Below are 13,651 nucleotides of genomic sequence, written 5' to 3' on the forward strand. Positions count from 1 at the left end.
TTGAAAACAAGATCAAGCAATACAAATTCAATGTTTCTATGGCAATGTGAACTATAGGGAGATTAAAAACTGGCCCTTGTTTTTGCTTATTCTTCTCAGTGGTGCATGAAACAATTAGGAAAAAATAAGTAATACTGTAGGTTGGAAAGTCTTAGACTTGGACAGTTTTGTGCATGAACATGCTAAAAGAGCACCGTTCCTCATTTTTGAACAGCTGTGAACTAAACAGATTAGTTTGAACTAGAGAATGTGAGTGCAATAATATGCAGGGTGACAAACAAAGACTTCATTCATTATATTATTAAATATCACAATTGACTAATATTGCTAATACAGACATCCTGTTGTATGTATTGTATTGTATTGTATGGATATATATTAACACACTGTGCCATTCTTTATATTTAGCTAGTAAAAATAATTTGTTCGTTGCATTTTTCGGTTGCCCATGGTGGGTTTATTGAGTGTAAAATACTTAAGGTTAGTTAAGGTCAGTTTAACAGCCGTATTTGTTGATTAGTATTTGATAGTTAACATTATTTGAACCTATCTGATAAGGTTTTCTCAGGCAATTATTCAGGATAATATTTATACATTTCTCCTGGGCAATTAGGTTTTGCAAGGCGGGTTGTCTGTTAACATTCTGTAAGCTGAAGAAAGAAGTTACCCATTACTTTAATCAAACCAGTCAGAGATGGAGTAAATCATGTGAGAATGAGATTTCTCTGGTGAACACAGTGCACACGCTGTACTTGGTGCATGGTACACTTTTACGCAATACTGTTTCCAGCAAACTTCCAGTGCAGGTGGGCTGGGGATAGATGGGTAGAAATAGTTTTTACTGAGAAAAGGCTTTCTACTGTTCAAAGCGAAATAAAAACAAATGAACAAATGAACTTGAACTGTAAGCTTAGTTCTAATTACGTAGTTGAAAACTATGGTCTTAAATATAATGACAAATCGGTTTTTTTGGTTGTCTTTAAAACTGCACACTGGTAGCTAGACTGTCACATTGCCACGTGTGATATTCTGCAATTATATACCGTGTGCAATTAGGAGATAAAAAATAATTGTTGAGTAATGTGTGAAAGCAAAATTATGTGACATTTTAAATACTTAATATTGTAAGCTACACTTAGTTGTTAATTTATTTTGGATATCAAACTTACACCTCAGATTCACTGTTCAAATATGGTGGTTAAATTCTTGTGTTAGGATACAGGATACAGTGCATGGTAAGTGAACATAATAATGATTTTTTTTTTTTTAGAATGGATTATAGCTAATGAGCAGGTATTATTTGGATTTTGGATCATTTTTACCAAAGCAATAACACTGTGGCAGTTTAGAAGTTATTGCATATACTTTTTTAGCTTAACCAACTAACAAAAACCCCATAGTCAAAAATCAACATTGATGCATAGCAGGAGAAAATAAAATGACAAATATCATCAGGACAACTACAGTATTAGATTACAGTAAAGTTGCCTGCCGAAACCCACATTCAAAATCAATCAGTTTTAGTAGGAAATTTTGATAACATCATGTTAAACAATACTTTGTTTCCTTAATAAATGCTTCTAAGTCGTTTTAAATTTCAAAAAATGTCCTTGCTGTTCTGTTCATGTTTAATAAGAGGTACAAAGCTTATTATCTTTTAACACAAGTCTGAATGCCAAATCCCTCTCTAATACCTGATCAAGGACACTATTTTGTGTGTGGAACAATTCTACCGTACGTCCTACACAGCACATCAGCTTTCCATTTAATGCTTCTTGAGATTCAATCACCGGAACCCAGAAGTTAAATTGAAAAATGAAGTAAATCTTGTAAATTTCTAAGGACTGCCAAGCACCTCCATGGATTATTCTCCTTACCTGGTTTATCCTACTTACCTTTTGACTACATAGTTGTTGTAGGTCTTTCGGCTGCTCCAGTCAAGGGGTCGCCACACCAGACCATCTGATCTGTACACAACTTGGCACTGGTTTTATGCCGGATGCCCTTCCTGATGCAACCCTCCCATGCTATGGGACTGCATCCAGTGGCTGAGCAATCAAAGCCAGGTCTTTGTATGGCAGGTGAGAAACCTACCACCAAGCCCCCAATGCCTTCACCTTTTGGCTAGTTTTATGTGAAACAGTATAAAAGCAATATCACACTTGAGGTCATGCTGTTACATGCTGATACAGAATATGGGCTGTGCTCTTGCCAATGACAGCCACGTCGATATTCAGTAAAGCAGCACTCCCTCTCATGTTACTGTATATTGCATACTTATCACTATTGGTAAATTGTGCTTTATACAAAAGTGAGTTAGGGTCCACTAATCTAATTGGTCTAATAGTGTTCCAAAAGGGGCTATTTTTTAGAAGAACTGTGTGCTTCACTCCGCTTGTCTACGTTCACTACATTAATGTCCATTTTCTAATTTAAAACATTATTGACAGTAGTGTTAGCAACAACATATTTAAACATTTTTAGGAATATAACTTTTAAAAAGCCGCTCTGGTAAAGTTAATAAGGAAGAAGGGATGCCAATTTAACTGGACAAACCTATAATGGAAATGTACGAATCAATGTGCGTTAGCTAGCCAGCTCCATACTGTGTCTGAAATGTCTCTTACTCCATGATATTTTATTTTTTATAGAACTTAAAAGCAAAAAAGGCAATATTACACTTGCCATCATGCTGTTATACCCAATATTATTACAGTTGTGATTGGCAGTTTTTACTAACCTGGGGGCTTGTGCTTAAGTATATAACGAAAATAAAATAAAAAGGTAGAAAATACATATAGAAAGGTAGAAAAGACAGGTAATAAATACACAAGTCTTGGGTATGCAGAGTTTTGTAAGAGAGAGGAACAAAAGAACAGATGGATAGGTGAATGAAAGGGTCAGGGAAAGGAAGGATACACAGATGAAGATGAAAAAAGGGTCTATTTCTCTATGTGCAGTGTAAGGTAGGATAGGAACAGCTTGAGCTCGGTAGGTGGCATCAGGACATCAGCTGTCCTGCGGTGTCCTGAATAAGGTGAAGGTTATCCATGCAATAATCAACACCTAATTAGTCTCACTAAGGTGGTTTGTTGTTATTTTTGACACATAGTAGTATATTTATACATTAATTAAAAGTTAGTAATGCCTTAATATGAGGGGTGTTCAAGTCAAACAAGGACAATTGACATTACAGAAGGTTTTGAACACAGTACAGTGAAGAGGCTCTTAGTTGCAGTAAAAAAAAAAATGTAAACACTTTTTAAAAAAGCCATACACACATGAATGATGATTCTGGACGAGGTGGCTCAGTGTGTTTTGTTATGACCTGATGTCTGTATGGCACTTGTCAGAATAGGTAGCAGTTTAGTGAGTTAGTGGATGTTTTTAGTTATTTAATAAATTGCAGGTGAGATAAGTGAATGTTAGTCAAAATAACAACTTTTCAAATAAAAAAATAATAATAATTTTACAATGTGTTGCACAACAGATTATCAACTAATGGAACAATCCACCCTGAAAGAGTTTAACTTTCTATGATAAAATAATTTATGATATATTTTTTATGATTTTGTCCAAGATTTCTTTTGTAATGAGAAGTAGCTTTTCGTCAACATATTGGTAATTTTTTACATTGGTTTCTTTTTTCATTATTTAACTACGTGAATGTGGTGTGAGTTGGCTATAACCCTCAGTTTATCTCTACCTGAAGAGACCAACGTAACTAGTCAAGCTGTCTCCACTACTGTACTTCTTCTCTTGATTTCTCATTAATTTGACATTGAATGTTAGTGAGAAATGGTGAGTAATAAGTTCTTACTACAGTATTTTGATTTTAGAAGGTAACAGTAAACCTGACCAAAAATACAATGGGTTCAAAATCATTAAAAGAAAAATCCTATTAAATGTAATTAAAACTGTCCCACTGTAATGTCAGCATGGCACAAACTCCTCATGGAATAAACAAAATACATAATGTTAAAAACCATGAATCATTATGGACATCACAAACATATTGAATTAAACATATTCAGACAGGCTCAATCCTCAAAGTTTTCAATAATTAATGTCTGTAAAGAATGAAGGTAAGTTTTTAGATGGTTGTTTTTGTATGTTGCCGTGAACACAGTATTGGTGCTGACTTTATATGTGGCCACACCATTGTACTGTCTAGCTCAAAACTATAATACTTTAAAATGCTTATTATTGATATTCTAAACCATGTAAAAATTCATGTTGCAATATCTTAACCATTTTGCATTTTAGAATAACACACTTTTTCAGGTCGTTTCATGTGAAATCTAAATTGTCCAAGTTGTTGAGTAAATGTCAAGATGAAATTAAGTTATGAACACTACATAAAAGGGCATGACATTGTATTAATAATTAATCATTAATGAATGTTTCTTTTTATCTGATAAAAATATGTATCTTTACATGTGTATGTATATTTACAAAAAAATTAAGCATGGATTGGGAGATAAGAATCATTAAGTATTATGAAAAATGGTGTTACATGATCCTATCTGAAAATTCACTTTTTCACCTACTGTAGGTGGGAGACTTTAGCACCAATACCATGTTTTGGGCAATTATTTATATAAGAAACTATATAAATAACAATAGAAATATTACAATACGGAGTCTTATTGTTGTATAGATGAGTTAAACAATTTAAGTCAATTCATTTTTATTTAATAGATGTATTGTTATGCATATATAACAATATACAGTAACATATATTGTTGTGCTGAATGATGAATTTGACACATTTTTAGAGTGTCTAATCACTGCCTTTAACCACTATTTGTCCCTTGACTATGACAGATCTTGGGGTATGCCCTGCTGAAAGCCATATTTAATTATGTGAAGCACAATTTAAATATTCACTGCTTGATGGCAGTTTCTCATGGAGACACTAAACATTTTAGGTATGTTCATTCAATCATTAAGCTTCAGGTTATCCTGGACAGGGTTGCAGTCAATCCAGAGTCAGGAGGTGGAAACCAAACCCAGCCCATTGCTGGTTACTCTGCAGACACACACACACACACACACACACACACACATTTATACATACAGTAAGGACAATTTATAGACTGTGTCGTGGCAAATTTTTTGTGTACTATGCCAAATTTCCAAAACAAAATCAATAACTACTCAAGCACTGAAATAGCAAAAGAGTTTATTGCAGCCAAAAGTAAATGGACAGCACTGGGCCAGCCAGACAAAAGACAAACAGACAAACTGCGAAGCTGTCTATCTCTCACCTCCTCCTACTTCCCTAATTTTACATGGTTTATATACCTTCATCTAACACTTACATCATTGTTTGCTCCTCCTTAAGTCAAGAAATCACTTAATATTTATTAGATGTAAGCCAATTTTGCCTAGGTTAGGTTGGTTAGGTTGTGATTTGGGAAAAATTGCAGAATCTGAAGGAAGCCCATCAGCCACCCATACAGACTGGGGACTGTTATCCACTGTGCCACATTTCTCCCCTATACTGTAAATATATATAGAAGCACAAGAAATGATTGATTTGCAAATAATCAAACCACACTGAGAAAATCTAATGATGTTTATATTTGGTGATTTTTTTTTTGCTTACAAGGAAGTAGATTTTGGCAACTTCTAGCTAGACTAGTGTGCTTTTGACTCTAAGGCAAAAGCAAGCTCATGGCACAAGTTTCAAAGTTTTTCTTAAAAACAACCAGCAGCCACAACAATGAAATTAGTGAACAGGTCTGAACAGCGGAAGCTTTTTCTTAACTGAAACCCTCTTTTTTTGGTGGCTGTGATGGTGTTGGTCATTGCGAGGTGAGGGGGGAAGGGTAGTTTGTTGGGCCATTCTCTTAGTTTCCCATGTCATTCCCACAAATGGGCCTCCCTAACAGGAACCGTAGGTACGCTGATCTCATTAGAACAATTACCAATGGCCTGCATTTTCCAGTCCAGCTTTTAAAGACCCCAAGGCAGAGTAATTTCAAAATCAATCCCCCTCCAAAAAAGCACCAGTGTTGGTGTTTTCTAAAGGACTGTCAATTACCTCTACCTCCACTGGGCCAAAAGAAAAGCAGCATGATTCAAACCAGTCCTCAATAAAGGGCCATTCTCTCAGGAAATCAGTCCACGCATGGACTTGAATTCATTGGAGCCTTAATCTTGAGCCGCCTGTGGGAGCTCGCTAAATATTCCATGGCCGTGCCAGCGTGCATCTCTGCATGCAAATGGAGGATTCCTGACGCGGAAGTGCTTCGGCTCATCTGTGGCTTTTCTTTATTTTTCTTTAATTGGGCAAAATATAGCTGAAATCATTCCCACCCCTGAAGACTTTTATTTTTGTAATACTTGACAGAGTTAGAGGAGAATTCCTTAAAATGTCTCATTATTACAAAGCTGTTTAACTAAAAGACAAACAGCACAGCATGACAAAAAGACTAATACCCTAAAGCCCAGCATTGAGACGAAGACTTTGTTGGCAGTTTGGATTATTTGTATTTAGTTAATTTTTGCTGCCTAAATATTAAAAAGAAAGGAAAAGGTTGTCTTTCTGGGGGGCTGAACTTTCCCACAAAGCCCTAATTTTCCCCATAAACCTTATCCACAATGTGAAGTTATAGAGATCCAATATGCATTTGGTTTTGATGGAAATCTATCAACCACAGGAAGTCTTCAAAGATTCATTAGCTTGAAGACAATTATATTTTCCAATTCAATTCAATTCAATTCAATTTTATTTATATAGCGCTTTTAACAATGGTCATTGTCCCAAAGCAGCTTCACAAAAAAAAACAAAAAAAAAACAATTACAGTACATTTAGAAATTATACCATATGCCTTGTCAGGAACCGAGGCAAACTTGTATATAATTCAGATCTTTGCCCTCCAGACCTGTCTGACACATCCTCCCCGCTTCCAGTTAGAGATCTAGTCGCATGGAGGCCTTCGGCTCGCTGCCTGAGGATGGCCCAGTGTGATCTGCTTGGGATGCATTTGGTGGCAGTGGACATTTCGGCTTGACCATGAAGATGGTCTTGGGCCCGGCTAATGGAGGCAGATTTTCTTTGATGGCTTGTGACTGCATATAATCAATAAGTTAGAACTAAAATTCCCAGTTTTTTTTTCCCTGAACCTTGACAATGAATGTGGACTTCATATTAACTTAAACAGCTTTTCTGTTATGTTAAACTTCCAGTGTCCTAAAGCACAGTCTGACCAAAAATCAATCCCTGCTATTTGATATCACCCAAATAAGGATGGTTTCGCTCAAGGTTTTGTACCAATTGTTATTGCCTGAGAATTTTTCCTTGCTGTTGTCGCCTTGCTCATTAGGGACAATCTAATAATTATATGGACACATGGAGACACTCAGGAGACCCTCTGCTCTCAGACAAATTGGAAAATGTATTTACTTGCAATCTTTTGAATGGCATTCATTAATTACACTTTACTTTAGCTGCACCCATTGGCAAGTTTGTCAGTTAAAACCCACCATATTGGTAATGTTGCAGGAATGCAGGTACTAACTAGCACTCTTGTGCTTGAACTTCATTTTGCTGCTGTATTGAAGAAAACTAGATATTGTCTAGATCCAAAATTAAATATTTAGATTTTTTTTAAATAATAAAAGTATTAGAGTCAAGATAAACATTATATGAGAAGAACTCATTCATGATATACTGTAATAAGACTGCACAGAGAGAGAGAGAGCGAGAGAGAGAGAGAGAGAGAGAGAGAGTTTGTACCTTGTTATGCTCTACAGGGTTCTTGCTGTTTTCTCTGAATACTAACCATTGTAAACAGAAGGTTCTGAAAGCCTTTCACTTTGTTGTGGCTGAGTTCACTATAATCTATGTTAAAACATCTGTTAAGCAAGGATTCAAACACAGCGGGGTATGTGGTTATAAGAAATTAACTCATAACATTGTGGTATGATGCAATGCCACATCACATCAACCTATTTTGGTTAATTTTCTTACAACCCCATATCCAAGTGTTATTAATGCTTAGAAAGCCTTTAGTAGCATTAAATGTTGTGCGTCATTTGTGAAACAAGTTTGTTTTTCTTGTCTAAAACTTAAGCCTCCTTCCATAAACATTAAATAAACTAAATGTTACAGACTACCACATCAATATGGTTATACTGATTTTTTTATTTTAAATGTGGAGTGATATGATCATTTTAAATGTAATTAGTTTTTTCCTAGTGTTATGTACCTACTTTAAGAACCCCATGTCAATCCCACTTAAGTTTTGAGTTTTATTACCTTGAAGATATAGAGTAAAAATATATATTTTTAACTTTTGTGTGTCGCAGAATCTGCTCAGTTTCAGAAGAAAACTAACAATGTGTAGCTTTCTCAGAATTCTGCCTTCAATCTTAAAATTGTGACTTTATTCTCAGCGGGATTTATTTCATATCAAATTCATATTTCTAAGGACAAAAAACTCAATTCTGAAAAAGAAGTAGGAATTTTAAGGGGAGAAAAGGAACAGAACTGTAAAATTTAAGTCAGATTTCTGAGGGAAAAAAATCAGAACTTAAATCATTGGTTCTCTTAATGCTCTTGTGTATATTACAACCTCTCAATGTCCAGCAAATAAGTCAGAAGAAGAGGAAGAAAACAATAATATACACTGACTGATTAAAAGAAAAAAAGCAACATTTCAAGATTTCATTGACTGCCATTAGCTTTGATTAAGATGAAAAAAAGGAAAGAAAAAAATTATTCATATTATATCGTTTAATGATGCCCAATCATGCCCAAAATTTTGTAGCGAACCACAACAAAAGCTGAAAGTCTTAAAGAACATTTTAATTGTTAACATTTTTAAAAACCTCATAAAAGAGGTGCTAAGCTAAAGATTTGTAAGGTAATTAGGAAACTGTTGCAATGTGTAAGTATTTATCTAAAATTTTATTAATATTGACAGAAATCTTTCAAGATGTCACTGATACTTTGTATTGCATGTATGTATTGCTGAATTTAACAGAAAATATTAAGAATAGATGTTTGAGAACCTAAATCAGGCAAAGACATCCATGGTATGGTATATATATATGGTTATGCATTATAATGCCAAGAAATATTTTTGATAAAATGTGAGAAATGTAATTATTCCAAATTAACATTTAACTATTAGAGTAAAAGTATATATTTTACTCTAACAGTAAGAAGAAGAAGAAGAGTAAAAGTATATATTTTGTCCTAGTGATAAATGTCATGTAGTTAGCCTCACTGATATTTAAAAAGAGATGTTAAAATTATATGGCAGTATAATTTATTATTATTAATAATAATTATATGGTGATATATTTTAACTTAACTGTCATAATTACCTTTTTTATTGTAAACTTACATTTTTTTTATCAAGTTTAAATAAAATGTTTTCAACAGTGTTCTTTATAACGCCTGGAATTAAAGAATTATTGTGATATTTACAATTTTAATATTATTTTTAGCCCTTTAAATTTCAGCAGTTAGTTGACATAAAAAGGTAAAATCTGATTGGCCCTTGGGTGTACAGTACATTCTGAACACCAATTAGTAACTGCAGATAGAACCTTATAGATCCAAAATTAAGGGGATGATCTAGGTAGTACTTTTTTTTTTGTTTTATTTAGTTTAACAATAAGTACACTAAAAAAAAACATTCACATACTGTCTCAAAGAAATATTGTAGACAATGTTTAGACATAGAAAACCTCACAGAATGACATTACTGCACATGGGAGCTACCGTATGCTCCCCAGGGTGCATCTAATGGAAGTCAAATATTTTGTGGAAAATTGACATTTCAGTGCTGCTGGATCCAACAATGTGTATTTTCTTACCACTGTTGTACCCCAGCTTTAAACAACAACACTTAGATTATAGAGAGTGACTGTCATAAAAGCCCCTGTGAATAAGCTGTTTTTTTTATAAAGAACATTCTAATAGGATTGATCTGTCATTTACAGTATACTTGAGCTCTATATTTCAGAACTACTTAAAGAACGATGCTGATATAGAAAATTATCCAACATCATCACTTAACAGCAGATAATGTAATATGGAGGTTAAGCATTGCACATTATATTGGTATCTTTTTCCCTTGTTAGTTTGCGCGTTTTGAAAGTAAATGACACAATATGGGACACGTGTTGGAACAGGTTGTGCTGCTGATTGGAGAATAAAGTAGCAAATATTTCTAGCTAAAAGCAATGCTACAGTATAGTCAGATTTTTCTTTTTTTATAGTCAGAAGGTATTTTCATAACTAAGACCCGTCGCTCATTGGATCCCAGAAGTTTCTGAAATAGTCAAACCAGTATAGAACACAACAAGAACACCCATGAAGTGTTAAACGTCATTGAGATTCCCCATTCTGATGTTTAAACACAACAAAGACTACAATTCATTTCACTTGAATTACCTAAGTTTTACTTGTATTGTCAATTGAGTTACTTGTTCATATCCAATGATAGTAGTTTCAGACCATATTAAAAGCATTTTCACGCACATCTCCAATTAAACCTTTCTTTATCCTCATCACAAGACCTGCCTGGTTAATATTTAGGTAAGTTCCAAAATGGGAATACTGTGTTTGTGTGACATATGGGAAAGACTGTGTTAAACATAAAAAAGACTGCATTTACTGATGTTTTAGTCAAATAAGCATATGCACTTAATTTAAAAAATCTAGAACAGAGTACATTGTTTAAAAAAAATTGTCCCCAAAGGTTTACATTTCTGTCTCCGTGCCACCCTCTGGTGTTTAGTTTAGTTAACAGCTCGACTATAGCAATGATTTTGTTTATGTCTTCAGAAAACTTTTATGTTTTGTGTGCATGCTAATGTGTACAGTATATGAGAAGGATGGGAAATGTAAAGTAGTTTAGAAACAGAAATTCACAATGACAATCCATTTCTTTTAGATGTAGTGTAGCTAGTATAGTTTTAAAAATAAAATTGTTAAAGATAACAATTATCAGGATTATTAGTCTACAGTACCATTGGTACAGTATGTGTGTTAATATATTAAGTGCATTTATTTTATTTTATTAATAAACAGTAGCTCACAGTTACAGTTATATACCATTTTCCAGATTTGGATTTCAGGTGCCACTACTGTTTATCTCTAACAGTAGACATCATAGACAAAAGCTCTCATCCTTCTAAATGTTCCAAGGCTGCTGTACAATAGCTAACCCTGCTCCATGCTTGATATGTTAAGAATTTTAATCTCTACATGCACAAGAGCTATAACAGTTATGGTAATGTTTCTATTTCCATTACTGGATTGATATCACCAATTAAAATAATTTATTCTATAAATGTAACAAACATTTTCTGATCCAGTGATAGTTTACACCAATGATGTGTCTTCTGAAGGTGTAACTGAGAAATAATAAGAAGAAATAACCCAATTCTAATAATCAGGACTATTTAAAAAAAAGAGGCCAGTGTGTCTTTTTTTGCAATGAGCATGTCAGACAATCATGAAGTCAGATGACAAAGTGAAGGAATGTGAAATGTTAGAAATGATATATTCTCAGTCATTCAGTTGATGGATATCCCAAATGTACTATTCTGTGGCAAGTGAACATGCTTAAAGTTGTTAAAGAAATTTCACCTGCCTAAATTCTGAAAGGTGTATCTGTTGCAATCCGGTGCAATGTTAAAAATAAAACATAATGCATGACTGAATACCAGATGATGGGTGAAATTTCATCAAGTTAACAACTTTAAGTATTTACAGTTATCACTTAACAGAACACTTGGATACTCGAAGATTTAGAAGTGTTCAATGAATAGGACACACAGACATTTAACAGCTTGGGGTTATAACATATATTTATATAACCAAATCCACCATTTATGAGTACAAAATAAACCACTTATAACCTTCATATGGATTTGGTTAATATATTATAACATTGAGTCTTTCTAAGGGACTAACACTAAAGCTACTAATTGTCTTTTAAATAAACCATCTAAAATAATAAAACTAAGAATTGAAGCATGACAGCAAGATGAGATAACAAAGGAATAATTAAAAAAGAAGACAAAAGAGCTACAGATGTTGCTGACAGTCTGGTTACATTCTTAATTGCCATTTTGTCACAATTTTTTTTCTTTATACTGTATATTTTTCTCTTACATATCTAATGTATAAGCATCAGCGTGCAGAATCAATCCCATAGGTCCAACTGCAGATGTCACGTTAGTCACTGTTCATACTGATACATGGCTAGTTGAGAATTTTGCTACAAAAAACATTAGATGTTATTTTATAATTGTAACATTTACATTTAATTTCTCATTTATTTATATTTTTTGTTATCAAATGAACGACATATCAAATCTTATCAAATTGTTATCAAATGGGACACCTTTGAAACTCCCTATTACAAGTGTGTTTGCTACTGTATTGAACATTCATTTGCCATCTGACATTCAGAAACAGATTCCACAAGATCTGTGCTTCCATCGGCCATTCTGCAAAATATTTGGGGCTGTGAGCACAATAGGTTACATAGGTTGAATTGCATTCTACTTCACTAACTTTAGGATGAAGATGTTATGTCTGAATTCTTTGTTGTAAACTGCAACCAGCCATACCCACAAGCACACACATACATTCATACTTAGGAAAGTATCACACAAGACGCCAAAACTGTGGATTAGACACCATTCTGGTTCATGCTGCTCTGGGAATTTATTAAGTGCCTTTTTTTAATTTTTCCTTTTTTTTGGTTAGTTTATTTGTTTTTAATTTTCCACTCGCGCTGCTGTCTGGAGTTGTGGTATGGACAGTCAAGCGGCAAGAGTCACAGTTCGTCACTTGTTTCAGGCTAAAAAAAATCCATTTACATCACATAATTTACTGAGCTTTTTTTTTTTTTTTTGAGACCACAAACATTCCAGCAACACACTCTAAGGGGAGTTGGGTGACAATCAGAAAGCATGACGTTTTGCATAGTATTAAATGAACAAGGACATTGAATTCTTTATTTACAGTTATTGTATAGATTAAAAAAAAATCATAAAACAAGATGAATGAACACTTATAATTTACCCATAAATTGCTAGAGTGCCAAAAGTATCAGTGGCATGTTATCTTCTTTGTTCCACAAAATGCATGCTGCTAAGTACAGTACATAGAAGCTGATGTATTGCAAGAAATATTATTCAGTATTATTAGAACGCTTAAAAATAATCGATGGAGTGGGGTGTGGTTATTAAACTGATATAAATAGATGTCTTATTTTCTTTTTGCAGGGCGATGAAATGGTTTTAACTCTAAAACGCAGTCTGGTTCTTTCTGCATACAAATTACTTACCATTTTCATTCTCATTCACCATTAGAAATAAAATTTTGTATCATAGAAATGCTGACACTGTTGGCAGAAGGTTTTCTGAAATAAATGACAAAATAACAGGGAGGTTACAGGATTCTGATATGGATTTTTGACATTAAATATCGTTACGCATGCCTGAGCTAACGATTAAAGCTTATGCACCATCTCGTGATGAGGAAACAAACAAACAAAAAAAGATTCAAAAGAAACAGGTCAGGATCAGAGGAAAGTGAGATTAGCTTGCATATTAAGCATAAGATCATGCTTCCCCATAGCTCCAATTGAGGAGATAATAATAATAATA

Source organism: Clarias gariepinus, chromosome 23 (genome assembly GCF_024256425.1).
Source record: "Clarias gariepinus isolate MV-2021 ecotype Netherlands chromosome 23, CGAR_prim_01v2, whole genome shotgun sequence".
NCBI classification, from domain to species: domain Eukaryota; kingdom Metazoa; phylum Chordata; class Actinopteri; order Siluriformes; family Clariidae; genus Clarias; species Clarias gariepinus.